This window comes from Oreochromis aureus, linkage group 2 (assembly GCF_013358895.1).
Source record: "Oreochromis aureus strain Israel breed Guangdong linkage group 2, ZZ_aureus, whole genome shotgun sequence".
Lineage (NCBI taxonomy): Eukaryota > Metazoa > Chordata > Actinopteri > Cichliformes > Cichlidae > Oreochromis > Oreochromis aureus.
Genome location: NC_052943.1, coordinates 19,093,751 through 19,121,244, shown reverse-complemented (window position 1 = coordinate 19,121,244; position 27,494 = coordinate 19,093,751). Strand labels below are relative to the sequence as shown.

General features: G+C 38.0%; 1 protein-coding gene across 5 annotated transcripts in view; it reads left to right on the top strand.

Annotated features, from left to right (window-relative positions):
- The window catches only part of enox2 (ecto-NOX disulfide-thiol exchanger 2), a 178,755-nt gene that overhangs the window by 12,922 nt on the left and 138,339 nt on the right, over positions 1 to 27,494 (top strand). For 4 of the 5 annotated variants that reach the window (XM_039620342.1, XM_031740797.2, XM_039620331.1 and 1 more), the window contains one exon: positions 3,586 to 3,680. The gene's annotated coding sequence lies outside the window, so the exon portion shown is untranslated. Of the gene's footprint in view, positions 1 to 3,585; positions 3,724 to 27,494 lie in introns of all 5 variants that reach the window. The other variant, XM_039620341.1, reaches the window with a different exon arrangement.

The window sequence follows — 27,494 nt, the reverse complement described above, 5'->3', positions numbered from 1 at the left end:
ATAGTATAGATTCTTTAATAATAGATCGTCATCCCTCGGAGGTTATGACCTTATAAGCCTGTTGTAAGCTATATTTGCAACTTGTAGTGTGGTTTATGTAGAAGTGGGGGCCTGGCATAGCAGTCTTACAAAGTGGTTTAATGTTACTGTGTCCGTAAAGGAGATTATATCACTTGAAGAAGAACATAATATGTCCTGTAAAAAGGTGTTAAAGGAAAGTACAGCGTGATGGGAAGCCTTTCTTGAGCTGAATTTGAGAAATGCATTAAGTAAGTGAATTAAAAGGTATCTTTCATCTGCTGAGAGTAAGCGTAATACTGTGTATGTATGTGTGTGTTGTGGGATTAGGGGTGGTTCTCTCTTCTCTCAACTGATTAAGATGAATATGTCATGAAAAATAACTTTTCATTTCTTCCTCCTGTTACCTATGGGCTATATTCTGTCTGAGCCTTAAAGGCCGACCTGTAAGAACTACCACGTGTGATGCTGGCCTTGGTTTACCTGGGAGTCGACTGACAGCTGTTGGAATGAGAATGAGGAGTGGCGCAGACAATTAAAGGGTTGGATTCAGCCTGGCCTGACCTTCTGATCAATGCACTCCTATTTAGAGCTGGCAGGCTAGAGGCTGGGTCTCTTTCAGACTAATAAAGATGGCACAGAGAGCAGCTCCTAGGGTAGCCTGCCAATACTTTTAACACCCCCATTGATTCTCATTACTGTTAATGGTTTCTTTGCTAGTGTGAGTCGGATGTTGAGAGGGTGTGGGTGGACTTGGGTGTAGTTGGAGATTTGGTAAGGGCCAGAGTCATCATATTATAGCAGTACTGAGAAAGTGCGTTGGCTCCTTGTAATACAATGAGTTAAGTCATGATTAGCTCCTAAGCTTCGCTGGAAGTACAGCGATTCATGGTAAAAAAACATTTTTACCATTATATTCACCTTTGTTCAACACATGTGTGAGCTGCTATCCACATCTTTGCCTTCTGCTGTCACATTCATGGTCATGTTTGGCACCGTTTTCCTGTTGCAGTGTAAATGCTAAAAGGGTCATAGATTTACTCTTAAACCAGCCTACTGATGTAATTGGTCAAAACAAAATCCAAATGTGGTTTCTCTCAGCAGAACAGCCACACCAGCATCCACACATTTGTTGTGTTTACGTACAAAACAGCCAAAAAAAATCATTTTTAACTCTAGAAGGTGACATTTCATCAGCATAACAACAACTTGCCCTAGTTTGATTCAGTCTACTGTAGAAGGAGCTGCTTAGCATTTGTGGTTATACATCAACTCAGTAGTTTAGTCTGGAGATGTCATGACTGTAATGAGACGGCAAGTTGGGGACATGAAAAAGACATGTCAAAATAGTATGTGGTGCTTTTATTTTCCTACTTTCAAACTACTGGAAATACCTATATATTTCAGTGACCTGCAGAGCTGCTGTATACATTGTAGTCATTCTTTGCCTATATTTTTAAACGACCTTGATTTGATCAGATTCTTATTTATCTTAAGAAATCTACAGTGCAGTGAAAAGCATTCCCCCCCTCCTTATTTCCCTTTTTTAACTGGGGTATTGCTTTTACCCAACTGGGCGAAAACTTGAGAACTAGGCAACGTAGGAGTTTAAAATCGATACCATAGATGAGACGGCTACTAAAAATCTCGGACAAGTTTAAATCTCAGTGACTTTGACTTAGAGGTCAAGGTCAGAGGTCGAGTTTTCTGAAAACCTTGTGAATGCAACAATTCAAGAAGGAAGTCACCTTGGACTTTCACATTAATACCATAGGTGCATCTACTGAAAGTTTTTGTATTGCTAAAAATCTTGGATGAGTTCTGAATCTTAGTGACCTTGAACTGAGAGTGGAGTTCAGAGGTCAAATTTTCTAAAAATCATGGAAATGTGATAACTCATGAAGGAAGTCACCAAAGATTTTCAAATTTATATCATAGGTGCAGTTACTAGGTGACTGAGGGGTAGGACTGGCACCCGCCACTATTTTTCTATCAGGATATTTTTATTAATGGATAAATTACCCAAATCTGTCTGGCCCTATGTCAAAAAGTACTTGTTTCCCTTTGTAAAATCATAAATTAACTGTAATTGATCACATGTGTTTGACGCTGGGTTCAATTTCATTAGCCACACCCAGGTTTGATTACTACCATACCTGTTGAATCAAAAAATCAGTTATATAGAACCTGTCTAACAGAGTGGAATAGGCTAAAAATATAAAATGCTATGTCTTATGCTATGATCTATAGAACCTTAAGAACAAATGAGAAACAAAGTCATCTATAACACCCAGAACCCTGAAGCTGAAGTTCCCTTGACCAAAAAGAACTTAAAAGTTTGTTTCAAATTTGCCAAAACACATCTTGATGATCTCCAAGACTTTTGAGAAAATGTTTTGTGGGCTGACGAGCCAAAAAGTTGAACTTTTTGGAAAGTTTACATTGTGTTATGTTTGGTGTGAAACTAACACAACATTTCTTAAAAAGAATGTCTTACCAAGAGTCAGACATAGTGGTGGTATTGGGACTACTGGTGCTGCTTCAGGACCTACAACGACTTGCCATAATTGATGGATCCATGAATTCTGCTCCCTAACACAAAATTCTGAATTCGAATGTCTGGCTATCAGTTTGTGCCCTTATACTCAAGTTCATTTGGATTATGCAGCAGGACAGTGATCAGAAACACACCAGCAAGTTTGCGTCTTAGTCAGGAGGCGATGGTTCAGTAACCATCCCTGGGTACTCCACTGCTTGTTGTATCCTTGGGTGCTGTTTGATGATCTGAAACATATAAGTGTGACAAATATGCAGAAAATAAATCAGGAAGGGGACAAATACTTTTTCACAGTACTATATCCTTTGTGAGGTTTTTTTTCTCACTCCAAAGTTCAGGGATTGCAGCAACATTGTCTGCTAATCATTTAGTGTTTAGTGCTCCACTGGAGGCCTTGACACTGACAATAGCACAATGGAAAAACAATACAAGGGGTTTTGTAAGTGCAGGTATTTTGCCACAGGGTGCAGGTAAAGAATATGAAATACAAATAAACAAGCCCAGGGTGAAGGCTTAACATGGGAAGTCAGTGGTTTATGTCCTCGTACTCCTTTGAGGTCTGAATGTACACCTCTGGAAAGTTAATCAAAGCAGAAATAGCTTTCTCTTCTTTGTTGATGCTCGCCAGGTAGACAGCAAATTAGTACAGTGCTTCAAGGTCCATGCTTCAACTTATTCTACGTGATATGTGTTTGTGCACATTTGATTTGCTGTTGTTTTCCCTGATGGCCATACACTCCATTCTGGAAAAGTAGATGACTTCACATTGCTGTGTTTTGGCCTAGTGGCTCACTGAAATGAGCTTGGGCTTTTATGCAGCATCATTACAGTGAAAGGTGCCTTAGGCTGCAGGTTAGAATCTAAAAGTAAAATGCTCTAAATCAGAATGGACTGTGTGGTTTCTGTTTTAGTTTCCTAGCTCTAAAACTGATTTAGAACCATGTAGTAGGATGATGACACAAGTATTTTAGCAGTGTAAGCCTAATACTGTTCTTTTCTATCATTTGCAGACTACAAGATGAATCCAAACTGCTCCAGCATTCTAATGGCCAGGGTAAAGTGGCCTGGTGCTTGAGAGAAGCTGTTCAATGGCTGCAGCATGCAGGTATTTTCTCCATGGCATGCAGAGCTCATGCCAATCAAACTGAGTAAGAAAGCAATTCACCACTGGTGTACTTATGTTATAAGCCCTGTCTGGTAATATGTGAAATATATTAACATGGATTTTTTCCCACTATAGCTGAGGACTTAGTTTTGTTATGTCCACAGAGCCTGCAACCTCTGACTTCCACTTCAATAGTTAGCCCCAGTTGCAAAGTTTTTTTCTTCTTTTTTCTATTTCGACTTCTTAATTTATCATCTTCACTTTTGAAATGAACCACATTATTAATGGTGTGTCAAATTTAATGTGCGGTTGATGTCTGCATACCAAAAATTCTGAAGCAGCACAGGGAGTCTAATCATTCATTATAAGTACCATTAAAAATTACAACATGCTTGCAACAATAGGAGATGCATGCGATGCACACAGCTGTCTGTGGAAATTAGGATTCAGTGTTCATTGATACTTGTGATAGAATGGAAGTCTGTTTAAAAAGTTGGGCAGTTGACAGATTTTGAAAATACTTCTAAAGAGGCTAAAAGAACTGTTAATGTGAACTAGCCTTGAATTTTTATCATTATGTTTCTCTTGTAGATGTTCCTGTAAATCAGTCAGTTCAAAATATTTAATTCAATACAATTTAAAAAGTTCTTGAATTGTTCCTCTCATCCTATTTTTCTCTAACTTCTCTAATTTCTAGTGTCTAGAAATAGTGTTAAACTTTCTAACTAACACATTAAACCAGTTGTGGATGGATTGGACAAACAGTTATGTCTCTATGTTAAATTCTCAAAAAATCATCCTGTTTTTATTTGAATTTTGTTAACTTTTTTGTGGTGTAGTTTCAACATCATGGCATCTGTAAACGGATGTTGGCCAAGCCTGCCTACACAAACACCTGTTGTGTACTTATGTATTGGCTTCCTTTATGTTTCATAGTAGATATGAAGCAGTAATTTTTAGTTGTAATGAGGTGTCGAGGTTAAAAAGGTATTGACGTTATTTTGCTTGCAGGATGTATACTGTTCATTGCTGTCTCAGAGGCTCAGGTGCTGCTTGTCTCTCAGGCTATTACTACTGGAATCTGCCTTCAGATTCAGCAGCAGATAAGAGCAGTGGTATCTCCTCTAATTGCCTGTTGCCTAAGAACTCCTAACTACTGAAGATGTGGGCTGAATGTAAAACAGTTTTCCCGAACTAGATTCTGTGCGTGCATTTGGGCACATGCAATTAGAGCCTCGCTCATTTGAATATACTGCAGTGTATTTTTTTTTCTTTTCTGGCCATGGAATAATTATCTAACCTCGATTATATTCTGCTTTCTTGTACAGTCATCAGTGCAGTTTGAAATACAACTGAGCTTTATCTCAACCAGTCCGCGTAGTTTGCGTTGCAGTTCAAAAGCATGTTGTTAGGTTGAGTGTATGTATTTGGACTACATAAAATATACAACAGAGGCTCCAGTTAAGTTGATTGTGTAAAATGTGAAACTTGCTCTGGTTTCTGTTGATTGTTTTGTTGTGGTCTTTGGCTCCTTTCCATTCAGTTTCCAAAAATTAAAATCATAATAGTTTATCTATATATTTGAAAATTGAACAAATATTGCCTGTAATGTTCAAAAAGTCTTGTTTCTGGCAATGAAATCACCAAACTCACCAGACATTTGAAGGAAATTTAAGATTGTTGCACTACTGCACAGTTAATGACCATGCATCGGATGCCAGTTCTCATCCAACACACACACAATCAAACTCGTTTGCAGAGGATTCAACAATGCTTGTAGCTACCTGTTTCAAGCATGACTCAATAACATGAGCTGTTACTGTCATTAATAATCATGCTGAGTGCCAGTAGATGCTAAAAAGAGGAGTGACAATTGCATTTTGTGATGGTTTGTGTTGGCTGCTTATAGGTTGTCCTAATTAGATAATGTATGTTCAAAATGTGGAGATTTATTAGTCACACACACACCTCATGACACACTCAGTCGCATTGCTTCACTTTAAATTGGTGGGGTTTTTTGGCAGTATTTCCCTACAGACTGAAAAAGTTAGCAACCAGAATAAGGTCCAGTACCTCTCTCTCTTGATCTGTGGGTCAGTAATGCCTTTTGAGTCCAGAGAGACATAAGGGTTTTCAGAGAGTTTTCAGCCAAGCCAAACATTGCCATTATCTCCCACAGAGCTGCCTCTACCAGAGCTTCAGAATTATTCATTCCCCCAAGAAAGGCAATTGGATCCTGAACTCCATTATTAGCTAGATGCTGTTTAAGCCCTCATTCTAATTTTACACATACTATATTTTCATGGGATACTCAGTAGGCAATATAGTGTCCTACTTTAATACCCAAAGTGGAAGCAAATGGGTCAAAGCTCCTGTTTTTAACTGGGCACAGAGGAATGTCCGTCACTCCGGCCTTTGGGAAAAACTTTCAAGGTGAAAGATTCTATGAGAGCAGGCACTTCTTCATGCTGGCGCCTGGTAGTTTTGCATCATACCAGGGATCATTTTGTCACTGCAAGATATTTTTGGATTTCTGGTCATCTTGTCTCTAAAAACTCCCACTTGAGCCAGCTGTAAGATGTGATAAGAGCTTTTTCTGTTCTTTTTCGTCTGAATCATCTCCAAAATACTGACACTGTTGTCCCAAAATTTTTGCTGAGAGCAGCCTGCACAGTGCTACCCGGCCACATGACTGCATGCACTCAGTGCCAGTGATGCTTGCCTAGGAATGTTCGTCACCCTCTTGCCGGTGATTACTCTAAACAGCTATTTGACATAGAGAGCATCCCAGATGCTGCTGTCTGTTTGAAATGGAGAGGATATTACCTGCTATTCAGCTACCAGTGCAGAAATTTTATAGACCAGGCCAAATCACTGGAAATTTGTAATGTAACATCCTGATGAACCATTTTCTATCAAGTGCTATGTGCATTTTCCTACTGTCCTACTGTTTTACCTTCCCTGCCTGCTCTCCGATAGCTACAGTTTAACATTCAAGTGTAAGCGGGTGAAAGGTACGTAGGAGGAGTAATAGTTGAGGATTACTGCTGTGTCAATCCATAAATATGTGACACAATAACACTTCCTTTTAAATAAAAGCGACCAATAAATCCCCTATGATCTCTTTATGCTGTTATCTGGGACTTGCAACAGTGGGGGAGAACAATACAGGTTGCTTTTCTTTTGTAATGATTTCACTAACAAAGCAAAACATTCCCATTTATGTTTATTTTTAATACTAAGAACATCTGTTTTTACATGTATCATACTGCTCACACACCTTAATGGTGGTCACAATTTGTAGCTTGACAAAAAGGCATATTTGCTACTAGTCGAGTGACTTTGAAATGTTGCTGCAGCTTGCTTATCTGCACCAGAAATGTTAGATAGTCAAAGATACTAATCTTATCTTACTAAAATACACCTAATCTCTATCTGTTTGTCCACAAATTCCTCCTCCACAATCAGGAGTTCTGCAAAAGAAAAACTTGGCACATCTCTGTACATCTTAGGCCCCTGGAGTTTTTTCAGATATCATGAGATCATCATGTTGCCTGGCAGTCATGTACCAAATGGGCTAAAATGACCCCTCTTTAACCTTTATGCACCAATAGCAACTTATAAAATACTGGCTGGGGTGAGTGGTACCCATCACCCTCTTCGTAGATACATCTATGGTATCAATTTCAAAACACCACCTAGATTTCTGTAAAAGTTGACCTCTAACCGTGATTCATTGCCACCCAGCACTGACACAGGCACAGCAGACCTTTTACTCCCATCTCTGTGATGGGAAGCTCTAAACAAGTAAACTGAGGCGTAAGACCGCAATAGCTCTATTAACCAGTGCTCTATAGTACAACATCTATAGTATGCTGACCATACAAAATAAGCGGTTGTATCTAGGCCTTTGGGGCAGCATGGTGGTTAGCACTGTTGCCTCACAGGAGTAAGGTCCTGAGTTCAATTCCCCTCTCTCTCTCTGTGTGGAGTTTGCATTTTCTCCTCTGGTACTCCGGCTTTCTCCCACAGTCCAAAGACAGTGGGGATAGGTTAATTGGATCCTAGGTGTGAATGTTGTCTTTGTCTATGTGTTAGCCCTGCGACAGACTGGCAACCTGTCCAGGGTGTACCCCGCCTCTCGCCCCAAGACAGCTAGGCTAGGCTCCAGCCCCCCCATGACCCTGAAAAGGATAAGCGAATGGATGATAGATCTAGTCCATAAGTCCAAAGCTCCACTTTGCTCCACCACACACACACACACACACACCAATTAGCTCCACTTTGCTCCACCAGACCCAGAATTAAGCTTTCTTTCACCTCTGTACCCACAGAGGAAAGAACAGGTATTAGTGCTAGAATACTCCAAATTCTTTCACATCAATATTAACAGAGTAATTTTTATGACTGTCACTCAAGAATAACATTTGTTCATGGTAATGAAATCCACCGCCTCTCAGAATTGGTAAATGTGAACTTACTTGATGAAACTTTTGTGTTTGTATGCAGTTTTTCCTCCATGTAAGATAAATGTATTGTGTCTTGCACACTGATTGCAACTCCTCTATGTTGATCTATTTTCATCACCATTAGGACCTGCTATCTGCCTTGTGCCAGCCTCAATTTTTGTTATACTGTAACCACAAATTATGAAACAGAAGTGGGCAAAGTAATACAGTCTAAAAAATAGTACAATTATCATTCTGTTTCAGTGACCACATCATGAAACTCACTAATGTCTTTTTCTCTCACATTTTCTACAGCAGCAGTTTTGTGATGGTGGTAGCTAATTAGAATATCTTGAACTCATCTCTGCCTCCAGCCTTTTATATTTTCACAAAGAAGGCTGGGGGTTGAATTTCTAGTAGGCTGAAACGGCTGTTGAAGCACCTACACACACACTTCGGCACTCTCTGCCGCACCAACACATTAATGCACATACAGTATCTGTGATTTTCGTATTTTCTGTGTCATCAAAAGTTTTTGGAGCTGCTTTCTTGAGAGCAATTGAAGAAGGAATACTATGACTGGCTGACTTTCAGTCACAATAAACTCCTGACATATTTCTCTGAATGTTTGTGAGTAAGTTTACACATTAGACAAACATCAGTCACTTAGTAGTTTGGCCCAGTATGCCCATTTTGAACCATGCGTGGTAGAGTATATAATGCACATCGTCGGCAGTGATTGTACAGTAAAGTTGTTTTTTCTTTGCCACATTTTGTGTTTCAAATCTTAGTACCTTGTCCTATCCAGCCATTTTTTTTTATGGGGAATGACATAGTGACATGACAGTGTTGTCAGTCCTGCAAGTCTGAATAAATCTCCATGTTGAACAAGCAGTACAGTGGCTCAGGAGTTATTTCTGTGTATATTGAGTGGATTCTGTTCTGTTTTTTCTTTGCATCCAAAACACTCTGAGATTATTTCTCCAAAGTGCATTTGACCAAGGCCTTTGGTAAAGCTGCGTCCACACAAGGAGCGAGTCACTCGTCACACATCGCTTTTAAACTCACGGTTGGTCACTAGCAACATTCCAGGCTCCGGTTGTCTAGGTAACTCTCTGAAGTATTTCTGCCGCGTTCCATTTGCCTCGGAAGCTGGGAGGGATGCCACTCCCAAGTTGAGCGTGTTCCAGTAGTAAAGACGGAAAAGCAAGGAAAAATGGCACAAGCAATACAACACTACAATGCTTTTGTTTGTTTTCTTCCACTTAAAAACACCACTCCAACATATTCTCAGAAACTCCGAAATTCTAAATGCCAAATTTAACTGGAATGCACTATTTCTACCCTGTTATATGTGAGATCTCATCTGTAGTCCCTTCAGTGGGATGCTTTCTTTATCTTGGGACCCACTCAGTGCGCAACCAGTGTTCATCATCAGTTGAAGTCACCAAACGTCATTGACTTTGTTTGGTTTCTGGTTGCCAGGTCACTGCAAATTGCTGCCTGTGTGAACACAGCTGTTGGGCTGGGGTTGGAAAATGTTCTTTTTCCACATCAAAATACTGCAGAGCCATGCTGGTTAGTGCGTCTTCCTTTTCTTACTGTACAGCCTGGCTTGTTTATCTTCTTGTCACAAAGAAGATGTAAACAAGCCAAAAACAAAAAAAATCTATATATTTCTGTTTTCATAGTTTTTATTTTTCTGGATAAAAATGGAGAGAATTTGCAACACAATTTCTAACTGTATTTAAACCCCTGCAATACTAGATATAGTGTACGGACTGATTCTTATATAGTGCTTTTCTACTTGAGCACTTTATAGGTTCAGTTTCTTACCCATACAGACTGAAGTAGCCAGTAGATGACATACTGTACCTCCCGAGCTACAGCCACCCCAACAAACATACTTGGTGCTTCTTGCATATTTGAGAAGAAAATTTGGTTTGGAAATGTTGCATACACCATGCAGATTTGGGATTTACAACTTAAGAGATATTCAGGTTCCAGTTTTGTTTTGTCGACTGACAGCACAACTGAAGACGTTCACCATTTCCTGCTTGTTTACTTCCACTGATAATCTACTAATAGGACTTTTCTTCTCTAATCACAATGTCACACTCGTGCCTGTTAGTCTTAGGAGGACAATGTGGCTGAGAAAAAAGTGTATGTTGTTGCTTCAAGTGAGACTGCAAAGTTCATGACATTGAACATTTAAGTAGAGTACCAGTAGAATAAATTGTCACTGGTCTTGTATGAACTGTGATAATGGGTCTGATATGTAATTTCTGAGTGATTCAAATTCTTTACTTTTATTGGATCTGTTAAACACAGTGACACATTAATTTCACTTTGTGACATGTTCATTACTGCGTGAAATGCTCTCTGAAATGAAATATTGGTGCCACCAAATTATGTGTCCGTGCCACTAATGGGAAAATGTCAGTCGCGGGAGGAGCAAAAAATAGAGCTCTTTGGACGTTTTGCTTTCAAACGACTCGTTGCCTGGTTTAATTGCAGTGTGGTTTACTGCAAAACCTTACTACTTTCTGAATTTGCCAGTTTGGAGAGCAGATCTTGCATAAAGTATATTCATGCCCACTCTTTAGACCAGAGGCTGTTGCTTATCCTTTGTAGTTTTTTTTCTTCTTGTGTTTTATGTATTCATTTATTTGTTTATTTTTTTGATAACTGACACCAGTTTTTACAGCTTGAAAAGCCAAACTCTGACATTAGTTCAGAGGCTTCATTGCAGTTCTGTAAAGCTTCTACTGTATGTAGGCCACATTACTGTCACCAAAAGAATGTTTGTTTGTTTTATGTCAAGCTTGCATCATGTAATATTGTGGCTCTTTTGAGTGACATGTTTAATCAAATCCACTTATAAATCATTACAACCTTAAAATATAGTCACATCACTGATTCCACTGCATGACAGGTCACCCAGGTCATGTTAACACAGCAGTTCCTTTGTTTAATTCTCACACACTGAGAGGTGTCTCTCTTGGCTTAAGAAGTATTCGCTCTTAGCTGGAATATTTTCTGTTGCTCACTCCAGGGAAAGCTTTATAAGGAATGAGACTGCAGCAGGACACAGTGACTCTTTTTTTTCTTCTTCTTCCTTTTTTCATGATGGAATTGTCACACAGAGCTGCCTCCCGTTGGTCTCCGTCTCTATGCTTCTGGGCAGTCCTGGTGTAAATTATTTTCCTGAGTATAAATAGGCTGACAGTCTGGCAGGACCAGGTGGTCTAATCTGCCAGTTCAGAGACTTGCTCTCTGCCTAGCAAGGTTGCGTGGCAGTTGTTTGTCCCCACATTAACACAGACCATATTCCCCACAGATGGGCTAGTTGTTGTATAGGGATGCAACGGTGGCTTCAGAGATATTTGAGAAGTTTTCTATACTTAAGAGACACCTTATATTTTGTTTGTTAAATAGGCATAACAATATGACTGTAAGAGAACATAATTTGTGTTCACCTAGCTTTTGATATTTCGTTGCATTTATGTTCAAGTTTACAGTAAAAAGAAAATGTAATATTTTATTGAGGTACAGCTGTAAAAGCGAAATGCGTAGGTCTGCTCTCGTGTCCTGAGACTGGGTTTTCTTTGATTCCCTTTTTCACAGTGCAAACTGCTCATCATTCATGTCAGATAAACTGAAAAGAAAGTTTGTGAGGCTACTGTACCTGTATCTAGTGTTTGGGAAATTGTTCAAGGAAACAGTTTGAGAGCATTCAATTATATTTCCTTGCACCCAGTGCTTGCCATCTGGAAACAGTATGGCACCTGAATATTGAGCATAACAAGGTTTTCCCTTGGTGACAGTTTTGGAACAGCAGCAGCAACAACAACAACCATCGTTACTGTGTGGTTAGTAAGACCTGTCTGCCTCAGTTTCTTTTTACTTTATGGTATACGGAAATCATTAGATGAGTTTCTCCAGTTTGAATCATGTTTGGAGTTTTGTAAAAATTTGTTGACTTTTCTTATTATGTGAGGCATGCTTTAATGAGGTGCAATACAATGCTAATAGTAATTATCACTTATTTTCTACTTTAACTAAATTCTAATAGGTAGCCATCCCAGTCTAAGTTTTGCCCCCTCATTCTTTCTTGTCTGTGTGTGGCCGGTTTCCATCTCCTCTGTCATCACTTTCACCCATTTTCAGTCCCATCAGAAGTGCCAACATGTCACCAGCAGCGCTAAAGTCTAATAGCTATGGGAACATTTTCTCTGACACCTGCAGCAAACACGAAGCCTGCTGGGCTGCTGGGAGAACAGAGGGAGGTTTATCTGGGATGGCAGGCCTCGCCTCCACTGCCATGCCAATAGAGGCAGCAGCACAGAGCTTGGTGCTTCACAGCCAGATAAGGCCCCCAGACAAAGAAGCGCTGCAGCTAGACCCCACTCACTACAATAGAGAAAAGAAAACAAGATGTATGACTAATAACCCTTGACAGTTTGCTCCACTTAGATGTTATACTTTCAGCCTCTGAATTAGTATTAAAGCTCAAGGTATTCATTACACAAAACTAAAGTTTCTCATTGTCAGTTTTAGGTAAATTAACATTGTGGATATTGCTAAGTTAGACTTCACCAGTACAGACTTTAAACAGAACTGGCACTCTTGTATTTAATCCTGTGTTGGAATTGACTTGCGCTCCCAGGCAACTAGGCCAAAAAGGGCTACTTAATAACTAGATGTGAAGTATAGAATTAATGTGACACTACTGACATATAATGAAGAATCACATGCTTTTAAGATTTTTCTTTCTTCATAATAGTCACCTGAATTTAGTTTAAAAAGTTTGAAAGTTGCTTTGGGTTTTACAATAAGAAATCATTAACTCTTCAATTTACTTTTGTTCAGCAACCCACATCTAACAAAGCCAAAGAGTACACTGTGCTCCTTTGCTCTCTACTACAGTTAAGTGAAGACCATAAATACAGTGATTAAACTCTCTGTATTACAAAATGAATGGAAGTATGGAAGCACATCACCTATAGGTGATACTATTTTGGTGGCGATATCACTGGGTCATGTCTAACAGTATGCAGTGTATTCTGACACGAGCAAAGATTGCATCGTCTTATTTACAAAATAATTCTTTTAAGTCTTTCTGACCCTTGAATGACTTGAATGATCCTCCTTAGATCACCATTTTGCAATGTCATTAGGCTACGTTGTTTTCTTTCCATGTGAACTGCACCTTCACAAGTCCTTGCAGGCCTGTGACTGAAACCACTGCTCTGGACTAGGAAATCAAGTCTTTGTTTTGCTATGTATATTATTTTATAATATTAATATTTTTTTTAAAAAGTGGAAACAAAATGAGTGACCCTGTGGAAACCAGGAAACAATCCAATGCGCCACAATACCTCCACCATGTTTTAAAGCTGTCAAAGAATGTTCAGTATTGTTGTTGTGTTGTGTTTTTGTTGATTTGTTTATTATGCAAGGTTTGATTTGGCTTTTCTGTTGTTGTGTCTGATGAATGGTTTGCACTTGGTGGTGAATCTTCTGCATTTTTATCTTGTCTTCCTTTATCAAAGATGTGCCAGCTGCTCTAGAGAGTGTTCTCCACTTTGTTGGATGTTGTGAAGGTTTTTTTCCCCTTTATCAGTGAAAGCTTCCTGCAGTTACCACCAGTGCCTTTCATGTATGTTTGGGCCATTTCAAGCTGCAAGCTTGCTTTTTTTCCCTTGGTCACACTCTACCATACTCTTGAATTGCGACCTTATTATTTTGGGGATTTGATTTGTTAATGCAGGATAAATATGGCCTGCTTGACACAGAAACTGCTTCCAAATGTAAATGCTTCTCCTTGGGTAAGGGGGGAAAAAAAACTAGATCTCTAAGCTGTTTAATTTCTGAAAAAACAAAAAAAACAATGAATAAATAGTGCACACCTTTCAGTGGAACAGCTTTTGACTCAGTCTCCAATTACATATAAGCCCCTGAAAATATGCATCTGTGTACAAAAATGGATATAATTCCACAAAGCTTTATTTATTATTTTTGTTCACGTCACTGAATTAAATTCATTCTAATCTTGAATGTTTCATTTTCAATCTATTGTGGTGACATACAGGCGCAAAATTATAATGGGGTTAGAAAAGACAAATGTAAATTGGCCAAAGGACGGTAACATGATTGGACATAGGATGAGCAACCCAGCGTGCTTGATCCTTTCAGAAGGAAAGGTGGAAAGTAATTCGCAAGCCTCGACTATCTGTTAACGACTGCAATTTAAGATGAACATTTTTCAATGTAAAATCGAAATTTAGGGATTTCATCATCTATAGCACATATATTCAAAAATTCAGAAAATCTGGAGAAATCTCGTTACACAAGAAGACAAGGCAGAAAACCAATATTGAATGGCCGTGATCTTCAGACCCTCAGGCGGCACTACATTTAAAACAGACACCATTCTGTTGTGGAAATCACTGCATGGGCTCAGGAATGTTTTTGAAAGCCGTTGTCAGTGAGCACAGTGTGTTGCTGTATCCACAAATGTAAGTTAAAGCACTACTATACAAAGAGAGAACCATATGCATTATGAATATAAAGTGACTCACTTTCTTTGAGCCCACATTTCTCACGATGGATTGAGTTAAACTGGAAACCTGTCTTTACTAATTTCATATTTGATGCAGGTAAAAAGAGAAGTTGGACTAAAAGCCAGAATCTATTATGGTGTATAATGGTGCATTAATGTACATGGTATGGATAATTTGCATTTCTGTGTATGTACCATTTCTGTAGAAATATCCAAAACTAATAGACACAGGTTTTAGAAATTTAGAAAGTAATAAAGGTTTTATTTTCCCCCTACATATCTCTGTTTTTCAGTATTAAAGTGAGTTTCTTGGTCTTCACCTGTCTAGTCCAGACCAGTCACATGCTTTTTTTGGCTTTTGATTTTTAAAGTAAGGCAATGAACTGTTGAGCAGTAAAATTCTATATCAAGCAACAATAAAAAAAATACCAAATGTCCTTCAGTTTTCCTAAATGATAGTGTTCGACAAATATATGCTCTTTTTTTTAATATGGTGGCAGCAAAACTTAAAGTTGGAGTAGAGGGATAATGATCATGTCATCCTTTATCAATTACAGATTTTTTTTTTATTTCATTTTGCAGTGTTATAGTTCTTGTGAAAAGATGCAGACATATTAATATATAAAAAAAACATGTTTAAGATGTCCTGCGAACTTTTTTTTCACTGGTCACAAACTTTTTTCGTAACGCAAACCTTATATGAAATTCTGGAAAAAGGGTGATCTGTTACCAGCAGCTATTGTTAACGTTTTAATTATATGGTAAATGGTAAATGGCCTGTATTTATATAGTGCTTTTCTAGTCCCTAAGGACCCCAAAGCGCTTTACATATCCAGTCATCCACCCATTCACACACACATTCACACACTGGTGATGGCAAGCTACATATCATGCCTATTATGTTGTCAGTTGCTTATTGTTAAAAAAATTAGAAAATATTAGCTTGCTTTCGTTCAAGGGAAATCTTTTGGCATGGATCTCTATACTCTCCCCAAATCTTTGCTAAAAGCAAAAATAGAAAATAAAGCCATTTGGGTCATTTCATCTTTTATTTTATTTTTTTTATCGTTATTGTTATTTATTGTGTCAGCATAAATGTTTGTGCTTGTCTGGCAAGAAATTAACTCTGTCACATTGGCCCTAGACAATAGCAGGCAGGAATTGCTGAGCCTAATGTTGCACTCTGGGAACAGTAAAGTCATTTCGCTCCAGCAGACCACTTAATAGCTTTGGCTGATGCAGAGTTTGGAAATCCATCAGTCAATTGGGCCAGAAGGAGATGAGCAGTCTTCTGAGTGTCAATATGCTCAGTGTTTGAGCAAACAGGTAGCAGGGAAATTTAGTTGCCCTCATTATGAGCTTGAATCATGTAGCGGCATCATATGTTTTATTATTATTATAATTGCACAATGACAGCCAAGACAGCCTTGATCTGGCATCATGCTAGGAATAAGGAACAAGAGCATCAGGAGAGACAATAGAGTATTTTCTGTTTAGTCTACCATGGTAGAAAACAATCAGGGCAAGAGCATAGCTGTGGGTGATGAGCTAAGCGATTGTGTTTGCTGTGTATTCTTTCACAAGTGAATTTAAGACTTCAGACTTAAAGGTGGTAGAAACAGACGTTGCATATTAAAACAATCCAAAAAAAGAGATAAACCAGTGGAGACACACATATTCACTGACTATAATCAAGCAGAAGGCAAAAAGAAAATGGCAATAAAAGGTTTTGTCTGTAACTGGTTTTTAAGGAGAAAGGTAACTTGAGTTGATTGTTCTTTAATGTCAGCAAGCTCAGATAGTCGACTGTATTCCCAGTTGTCGCAAGCCTAGTGTTTATCTATTTTCATTTAGTGTTGCAGGTTGGATTGCATCCATGTTGCATGTTATTGCCTGGACTCTTTAGAAGATAGAGAGGATTGCAAGCTTGATTTTCCCATTCAGGCGGGTTTGAAAATATTTGATTCCATCAGAGATCAGAAAAGCCTGTAAGCAGGAGTACTGCTGTGCATGTAAAAACGTAACTGTGTCTTCTTTAGCAATCTGATAAGCTTCCTCAAGTCATGTCACTTGAGGCAGTGTCGGTTATGTCTAAAGGCTGAAAATAAGGAAAAAAAAAGAAACTCTGGGTGTGGAGTTAAAAAGAAATGTGCTTACCAGACCTCCATAGCCTGTTTCATATCTCTGCTTGAGGCTAGCTGTTGGAGGCTACATTAGCTACTTTTATAACAACCCAAATCCCTGAATGAATTGTCCAAGGTCAGCTTGCATTTCATGGTAATACACCAGATTTGGACTTGGAAAAAATAATGGGCGAACCAATGTGTCTGAATTTTGAGTGTTCATATGTCCAGAGTGCCAGACTGCCCTGAAAAGTGTCCAGACCACTAACTTTCTGCCAATTATCCCACTGTGAAAGTGCTCTGTCTTTTATAGATGCAAAATAAATAAATAAATAAATAAATGAATGCTAGGGAGTGATTTCAGAGGGTGAACTTAATGAAAATAACTGTCATTGACAATAGTGAAAAAATAACAATGTATTACTGTGAAGTTAAGAATGGATGGATTAACACCCACTTTGTTTGGTGATCTCAGTTTAATAGCACTGGAGTTCAGTTGGTGAATTTCAGAAAGAAGGACATAAAACTATCAAACATATATGCAATGAAATAACAGATTCAAAAGCTGGAATTTGCACTGCAAGTTCCCAGAAGCAGTGTTTTTTTTACCTTTCTAGGTTATATAAATAAATCTTTTTATGTGGGAAGTTGCAGCATGTTGGCCCTGAATATAACTGTCAACAAAACATGTTATCACCAAATAAGTATATTATGTTTACACATTAAGTTTAAATGAATGCAATTAAAAATCTCCTATAACGCTCTGACTGATGACAAAATCAGAATTATTGTAGTTGGCGCCGAGGTCACTATTATTGAAAGTTCTTACTCATTGACTTTGGAAACATTGTATTGTTTGTCATTTATATTTAATGAAATAATAATAATAATAATGATAATGGATTGGATTTATATAACGCTTTTCAAGGCACCCAAAGCGCTTTACAATGCCATTATTCATTCACGCTCACATTCAAAAAAAGCTAATCACATTAACGGTAGGTAATCTTGAATCTTACTAAAATACAAAAACTCTTGCCTGACTGTTTCCTTGATTCTCTGTCCACAAACTCCCCAAAGACTTGGCATGCACCTAAATCTTAGGCCCCTAAAGGTTCTTATCTATATCAGATATAGCAACCACCTAGCATTGAGCTAAAACAACCTGATTTTAGGATTTATGTGCTTATAGCACCTTTGATGTATGTATCTATGCTATGCATCTTTTTCTAAATTTACTTACAGCAACATTTATATTGACAAAATTTGAGTTATGCATTCTACTGTGACATTATTATGTTGCCTGGCAACCCCTAGCAGTGTGCTAAAATGACTTTGGACCATGGACCTAAACAACTATATAAAAGCATCCTATAACTTACTTTACAACAGTAAAATCTTATTAATATCCACAATCGCTGAATTGTAGCTGCCTAACAGCCACTCAACAATGGGCTAAAAGTTTACATATAAACATCATGTACCACCCTTTTTTCTCATTGTGATTAAGTGTATCAGTTTACAGTTGCAATATAGTGCAATAATCACAAACAACCTAAATAATAAACATCTACTAGTAAATATAATTGATGACAAAAAAGAAAAAAACAACCTCTGAGTTAAACAAGGCCACCCTGGTTGAGGCTTTTAATGTGGAGAAAAGGTGCAAAACCACAGAATAGCATTTAATTATGACTATACTATGTATAAAGGTATTCTTATATGCTTTGTATACTGGAGTCTGATTCTAACTGATGGTTCCCAGGTTATTTCTAAAATGTAATCCCTCTTTTGCTTTTAACATAGACTGTTTTCTATGCACAAAGCCAGAGCTTGCTCAAACATTATTGGTCAATAGCAGCAGACTAGAGATCTTTTTCCTTGGCTACAGATTCTGCTCGAGTTCATATGCAGGCATCTTTTTATAGATTATGTTAAAAACTGTCAGAGTTGAGCCTGAGCGATTTGTTTGATAGATTAACTGGCAGAGACAGCTGGAACGACTTGCCTATCTTTACTTCTTAAGGTGTGAATTATATTTGCCTGTCATAAGTGCTGCTTCTCATTTGAAGGGTTAATTTAAAAAAAGTAAATGATTCATTTTAAATAAATCAAAATGTAAATACTTAATTATTGTAACCCAGAGTCCCAGTGGCATGCCATGCAGCTCTCTTCATCCTATCTCTTCACTTAATGTGCCAGTATGCTGCTCAGTTTTCCTTCAGCTCTAAGCAGCTCATACCTCTTATCAGAGACAGCTTTGGGGTTGAGACAAAGTAATTAGCTGTTGGAAAAGCGCCTGCATTTTGGAACAGACCCAGCTTTTTAGCCAAAGGCTGTGGTCTGGTTAGAGAACACAGTGGACGAAGTAATATTAGGGGAGCTGATAGGATTGTTTTAAAGCTACAAGTGGGAACCAAATTTGGACCATTGGTAATTGTGGAATCCTTACAGTATGAACTGCATCAACAAAGATGAATGTTTTTTCATCTCTATATTCTTTATTTTAATTCAGACTGTGAAGATAAGGAGCAGGTATAAACCCAGTCAAAGTGCTGGCTCTGGCTGGCAGGCATTGTTTAAAGTTACACAATGCACACGGAGCTTTCACTGTATGAAAAGTAATTCAGGAGGTGGATTATTATGTCTGTCTTTCCTCTTATAACACTTTAATGTCAATTAATATATCAGAGCTAACAGAATGTAATATCAAACAGCATCCTCCTCAGGGTAATAAGTCATTGGCATTCTCGCCGCAAAGAATTTCCAGTTTATCAGATGAGTTTGTCAAATGTTTTCTAGTTTTAAAGCCTTTTAGTCAACCAATTTCCTGTTGTAGGAAGACATTGCTGTTGAGAATTTCATTCTCAGCAGATGCTGTTGACCATTCACAAGCATTTTTCTACATGATATGAGGTTATTATATAATGCCTGTGAGGTCTATAACAGAGGCATTCAGATGATGAGTTAAAGACATAAGGATACATCCCTGCTGTTGCTGTTTTTGCCTGTCTCATCCTTTCCCCTGGTTACACATGCTTTAGCTTGCCTTCTGCCTTTCTTTCTTGATTTAAATGCTTGTGACAAGGAGAGCTGAGCACCATCTAGCCTTTTAAATGCAAGTCTGCTTTTTTTGTCTGGTATTTACTTGGAGCTGGTTGAATCAAAACCTCTGCTCTTTTCCACCAGTATCCTGCTACATGGGTTTTTCAGTTAAAGGTACAGTATGGAAAAATCACCTCTAGATTACCCTTTTTTCCCCTTTCCCTATTAAAGTGCATGGGTTCTGTTGAACAAGCACATTTTGGTCAGCCAAGAGAGATTGAAGACATTTCATTTAGACTGTACGCTTTATTGGCTATGACTTGCCAGTCTTTTGTTTTTTTTAATCTAGAATTTTAAAAATGGGTTGGTGTCAAATAAACATTTCGCTGTATTTTATGCTTTTACTTCTGTGTCACATCAAAAATGTGGCTGGCACTCATCTATAGTGAGTGTAGGTTGTCAGTCTGCTGTTTACCTCAGCATGCAGTCAGTATGCTGAGTGAGAGGTCCACATCTATTTCCTCTGGAGGAACCTGTACTTGTAAGGGAGTCTGAAACAAGTTTAAAAGTCAGTGAAGCTCATCTCTGACCTCAATACTATAGACTAGTTGTTGAGAATACCTTAAACTTTTCTGTTGGTATGCTCTGTTTTTGCTGCTGGACTTAAAATGTAGTCATAATGTATTATATTTCAGTTTATGAAACTGCATCAGTTTGTTGAAACTATATAGTAATAAATATTTATTTATGAGCGCAACTTTTTTTCCCTATTCAATAACGTTAAAAAATGACTGACTGTGCCTTTTAAATTAGGAGTGTGTTTTTGTAACCGATTGTGCGCACTGCAGTCAAACTTTGTTGAATAAATCACCAGTTGAAAAATAGTTTTAAGGATCTTTTTTTAACAATAAAAGCGTCACGTCTACAGAATGGAGACTAACGGTAATTACAAAGACCTTAGAAACAACACAGCATTGCTCGTCTTTATTTCAGCGTCTGCTGTTCAGTCATTTACACTTAATTTTGTTAACAAAACTCCCTTTTGTCATACTTTAATTACCATGATAAAACTAATGGCACACACTTGAGATATCATTTAGAGTTGGTTGTAAAAGAGAAACTAATCCACAAAGTAATAATTTAGCCACCTAAACAGTTGTCTCTACCTCTCCAGTTGATTATTTTTCCCCTTTTTAAATAAATTGGTGCTTTTTTTTTGGCACTAATAAATTATATCCTGGGCTGGAGCTCACCATTTCTGTGTGCGGCTGGAAGAAAATGATTTCCCCAACCTCCTCATTGGCTGCAAATGCAAAGACAGCACGTGTCTATGGCTGTTAAATAACGCTCGCTGGCTCCCAGCCCACTCGTAAATTATGGAGAGAAAGCCTCTCCCAAGACTGCCTTTAGTGAAACAGTTCAGTCAGTGAGGTTGTTTCCCATAACAACCGGCACAGCTGTCAGTTAACGGAGTTTTGTGGCACAGAGACCAGAGCTTTGTTTACAAATTATGAGAAAGTGTTTGGCTGGGGTCATTAGTTTCTTTATTCCTCTTTCTACACTTATATATTTGTATACTGTGGGTGCATTTAATATATGACTGAAGCAGAAAATTCAGTCGGTTCATGACTGAATATAGTGATACAAAGTTAGGAAAAAATTAATTAACTAACTAAAATGTTTTATTGCAATTGGAGAAAACAATTGCCAAATTAATCCATGAAAAATATCTATTGAGTCTTGTTGGAACTGCATTCTGCATCATGCCTGCTCATAGACCAATCGTGGTTAAGTAAATTAATCCATAAACAAACAGAGATGCAAAAACAAGATGCTGTAGTACGCAGAGACAAGAAACACTTACAGGGAAACAGAAAAATTGCATTGTGTTCGTCCTCTGGCTATGTCTGTTAACATTGCAAATTTTTTTTCCTGCTCTCTATCAAAGATTTCAGCCTAAGCCCTGTCTAAATGACGAAAGGTCCGCCCCACTTCTAGCCAGTTTTTCCTCTTTGATCGCTATATTGTGGAGAACAGTGGACGTCCTCTCAGTCGTCTTGTTACCCTGATATTGCCCTCTTTCCTCCCTTTTTCCTCCATCTGGCTGTCTTGCACTTCCTAAGTATTTTAAATCATTTTTAAACTTCTTTTTTTTCTTTTTTAAAAATTTAAATCCCACTTCATGTTAGAAAGTGTATAAAGACGGCTGTAGTGCACACTCGGTGCTTCTCCATTATCATTAAACATTTATGACAAACGAAATGTACAGTCATATCTTCAAGAAGTGCAACCACAGGGCACAGATGAGTGCCATAATGTTTCAGGGTATCCATTTTTAAAATGTATGTTTAGCTGTTTTTACTCACATATTGCTGCACAGCGGTGGTGCCATCTCTTCAACATGTTGTTTCCCTGTGTGTAGGAAGATTTGACAGACTGTCATCTCTTCAGCATGTCAGCAGGGGCTCATTAACAAACAAATACTGCGTACTACATGATTGTTTGCAATGGCGTGGGAACACTTGTGGCTGTATTCTTTAGTATAAAATGCTATTGTTATTTTATGTAGTTAAAAATATGAATAAGATTGATTTTAGAGTACGCACACTGCGACTGTAGAAAGGATGACTGGAACAGCCACATCACATACACACGGCAGTTCTTTTATGCAGTGAATTGCTTTCTGTCCCAAAACCCAGCAGTCACATTTGATAGCTGCCGAGATTTTCCTCGTCATTACTGTAAATCAGCTGTCTAAACCATGATACTGAGTAAGAATCTACTGTTGACTATTAGAAAACCGCACATGTCTTTGCATAAACTCACAGGCTGCTTCATTAACTACTACTGTGTGAGACAATGCAATACAGTCAAACAGCTCTGCTATAAGTTTGAGTTTATGAAGCATTTTCAGTTGTTGGAGTTATCATTTTTGTTTATTGAGGTGATAGTGGGTGGTTGTGTTGCACGGTACCGAATTGCATTTAAACGTACTCCTTAAGTTTTGTCCGGCCCAAGGGACACATTACCTGGCACTTTAAACCACTGAAAATTTGTTAAAATTTACTTTACTTTTACTTTTTACTTTACTTTACTTTTTAATCAGTCTTGTAATTAGACCTGTATCAGATGACCTTGAACCAACCTTTATTTATCCTGCCATAGGCTCAGTCTGCTTGGGGACTTCCCATGATTTCTCATGTCCTCTCTACTCCCTATGCTTTTTTATGGCACTACTGCATGCCATTACCTTTTGTCTAATGTTCAGTCAATTTAAGGGTCCAGTTCAAATTATTTTTATTTTTTTTAAAGCCACCCTACTTAAATGAACTTTTGCAATCCTATTAGAGCACAGAGGTCTAGAAACCAGCTGCTCTTGAAGATTCCAGGCTAAAAAGATACTGGACTTTGTTTACTTTGATTTGTTTGATGATGCAGCACAGTGGCACAGTGGTTAGCACTGTTGGCTTAGAGCAAGAAGGTCCTGAGTTCCACTTTTCCCCTTCTCTTTAACCAACTAATCAAAAAGATAGCTGCCCTTCCCTAAGCTTGGTTCTTTTGAAGTTCTTTTCCAGTTTAAAAGGATTTTGTCCTTCCTACCATCACCAAGTTCTTCCTCATATGATCATAAGTTAGCTGTGGTTTAATCGTTGATATTTTAAGTATCTTAGATTAAATAACTTAGATGCCTGTGATTAAAATTTACCCTCAGATTTACATCATAGCATACACATAAATTATTTTATTTATTTTTTTGTTGCTTGTGTCCCGCTGAGTTACACAACTAAATTAAGACAACTTAGCGATATATTTTTCTTGGAAAAATGCTTGCTTTTAGAAAAAAAAAGACCATAATTCATAATATAGCCCTTCTTAATTACTAGTATATAATGAACATGCATACAGGTACATAGACAGAAGATATCTCGAGTTGAATAATTACAATGATTTTATTATTGCTGTTTTACTTCATTCCAATGCATTCTGTTTTTTCAGGACCAGTGCATATCAGGTTGCAAGACTAAGCTAAATGAAGTGTTGACATAGCATTAGGACATTTCTTTTTAAATATTCATTGTTCATTTATCTAATATGTGATTGTTCACTTACTTTTAGTAGTAGTAAGTCAATATGGCCCTTTGGAACGAAATATGTTACCTACCCCTATTCTAATGGCATTTTAGTCCATTTGATATGCGCCATCAGGTTGCCCACATTATCTTAAATGGGCATGTCGTTACCTTACATTGTGAAGGTGTGGATAATGCATCGCAGGTTAAAATGCTATTTCTAGACACAACCAGCACTGGTTGTCATAAAAGAGAGAAATGCAAGAAAAGCTGTCCAATAATTGAATGATTGATGGGGTTTTTTCCCCCAATGAGGCATACTAAGAGAAAAGAAAGGAAAAATTGATTTCCTGTGCAAAACATCAGCACTACACCAGACAACTTATACACAAGCGAATAGCTGCACATTTTCAACCCATTTCCGTGTGCGTTTATGTCATCATAGTAAATCTAGTAGCTTGGTTGTGTTATTCTGTGTTGTGGACATATTTCTGTGATTTTCAGACAAATGTAAAATCATCCAAGCCTTTATTTTGTTGCCCCTCTGTGGGAGATGAGGTACTTTATCACAGAGATAAGCACGCAGGCTGAGGGACAACTACAGGAAATAAAAGATTTAGTTACTTGCGAAGTACCGATCAGTTCTTGTGAAGTTGGTATGATTAATCAAAGGCTGTGAATTGTTTCAGAGGGCGATTTGGTTTGTGAATTTCCAGGCTGCTGTTTCCCTGTTGTGCAGAAAAAAGATGAATAGACCCATCACGGCTATTATGGGGTATCTTCCTTTTCCATCACTATAGGGGGCCAGTTGACTCGGATTATTCGTTTTTCACTGAGGGGATCCTCTAATCCCTCCTAGAGACAGGTGTGTGGCCTTGTACATGTGTCAAGAAGTTACCTGTGGTTAACTGTGAGTAAAAATCCATGTGAAAATACATTCAGCATAAACACATGCATAGAGGCAGCAAATTTAACAGCATTTTGAAGCTGTAAAACACTCACCAGCTTGTGCTGCACTGTTTCCTACACTTTTTCATAAACAATTCATGTTGCCTTTCTGCTGTAAAGAAATGCCCAGTGTCTCAGCAAGGCCGTTCGCATTAAACTGTGTTTACAACACTTTCTTTCCACTTTTTGTTTATTCTAAGGTTTGCATATTGCAAGCTTTCTGGGTCATTTTCAAAATTTTAGAGATTGCAAAAGTGAAACTTCTTTCTTCTAGCTTCTGTGTTTCATTCATAATCATTAGCGTACACATTTGCCCAAGTTAGCATCTAAAGCCAGCGTACTATAGAATGAATTATGTGGAAAATGACAAATGCTGATAATAACAAATATGATAGGGGAAAGTGGGTGCCTTAAGAATGATGAATGCCATTTGTTTGTGGTGCCCACAGAGGACTTCAAAAACTGTTTTTTGTTGGAACTCCACATTAAGAAATCTCTTATTTTGCCAAATTAAAATAGCTGTCATTATTCTTCGTAAGTCTAGGGTAATGTTATTCTTATGCTGACAAAGCAGCTAACCCAATTTTCCATCCTCATTGTGCATTTTCTCCTTGGCCTTGATTTTGCTTTGCGGTTACCGTTATTGTGGTTAATGGTTTGCTCAGATTTTCAGCAGTTTTGCTGATTCTCATCATATGTATATATTACACTGCCTATAGGTCCAAATGCCACTCTGATGTGTTTACAATTAGATTTCTGTGTAATAGTACGTTAAGTCATCTTGCAGTGTGATCACATCAGCTGCAGTGCAGAGAAAGTTTCCGACCAAACTCATCCTCAAACTTGACTAAAGTCTTTGTGTGCATCTTGCAGACAAAATCTGCCAACACACAGATCACAAATGCCTTTGTGGTTCTTTCCTGCTACAGTAGATGTCTGCATGGCCACATTTTTCCAAGATTGCACACTCAGACAGGCTCTCAAGGCCTGGATGAAAACAAGGTGAAAGCATTAATAGCTACACAACAGTAGCTGGAAATAATTTTTTCTCATTTGCCTGACTTTCTTTTATAATCTCATCTCTTAGTTTGGCTGACAGTGTACTGCATGTCTCTTGGTTTCCTCTAATGTGCAAAACCTTTTGGTTGCAATTGGAAATGAAAGGAACTAGATTTAGGTTGCATGATTTTTTTTTCCACAGTGATATTTCCTGTTTTGCTGGTTAACAGCCTGAAACATTTTGTAACATTTCATTGCAATCCAGGCGTTTGCACTCGGTTTGTTCTTTACAATATGTTATTTGGCTATTGTCCTAATAAAGCATTATGTGTAAAACAGGGATTTAAATCTAATATATTGATGTAAAAGATGGGCTTACATATTCTAAAATAGTTTGTCTTTTTATTGTACTTCTTTTTTTGAAACTATTCATGACCCCACAGAACATATTTTATTATTATGTTTTTATTATGGTTTTTTTCCCTTCATTCCCCAAGCATTTTTTTACTCTAGACTATTATTTTCTATATTGAAACCTTGTAAGAAAAGGAAACAATTGTGCACTCATTCATAAACATAACTTCACTATATCCTGTTGTCATGATTCGGCTGTGTGCCGGCAGGAATTGGACCCAAACGCAAACTCACTGGAGACTGGACTGAACTCAAAATGGCAGCTTTTATTGCTGAACACAAAAACTCTACAAAATCTAAACTGGGAAGACTCTAACAAAACACACAGGGAGCTACAGGTAGAAACACACAGCATGAGGGAGAACGCGACACTGACACAGGGAAACACAGGGCTAAAATACACTGGGAAGTAACGAGGGGAATGAGACACAGAAGGGGAGCACAGCTGGGAGAAATCAGAACTGACGAGACGAGGGAGCAAAGTAGAATACACTCACAAGAGACATTGACCTTCAAAGTAAAACAGGAAGTAGCACAGACGCAAACTAGACTAGGGGAGACAGAGCAACTAAGAAACACAGAACAACAACAAAGACACAGAGGGGAGCTATTAAATACTCAGAGAACAAAAGAGAATACAAGAGAGCCAAACTAAGACACTAGACTAAAGAATAAACTGGGGAACAAAGGGAACTAAGATCATAATACAAAACTCAGAGACACAAGAAACTCAAAACACTGGGTCACTGACCCAGGACCATGACACCTGTGCTCCCAGGATTTATCTAACATTATCATATTTACCAGGTTTTCTCCAGTGAATCTTGAGATAATAGGCGGTCAACAGAGTTATTCATGCTGATGAGTGAATTTTGTTTTATCGCCGAAAAATACAAATTCAACTGGGAAAGAGCTTTGAACTCATTACACTTCTGTTCTGGTATCTGTATTCAAAACAACAGGCTAATAGTAACATTGGAGCTTTACAGTTTTGTTGCTGTGTATGAGCTAAAAAACAGAGCAACCAATAAGGTGATATGTGGCGTCTCAGTTAAATTGTAAGTTTATTACATTAACATTGACTTACAGTGTTTAACGAAATCTCACCAAAACAGGTTGACTGCTTTGGTGAGGATTTGTTAAACATGAAAATTTCCCAGATATTGTTTTATATCTTAACTCTGAGACACCAAGCTTAGCTG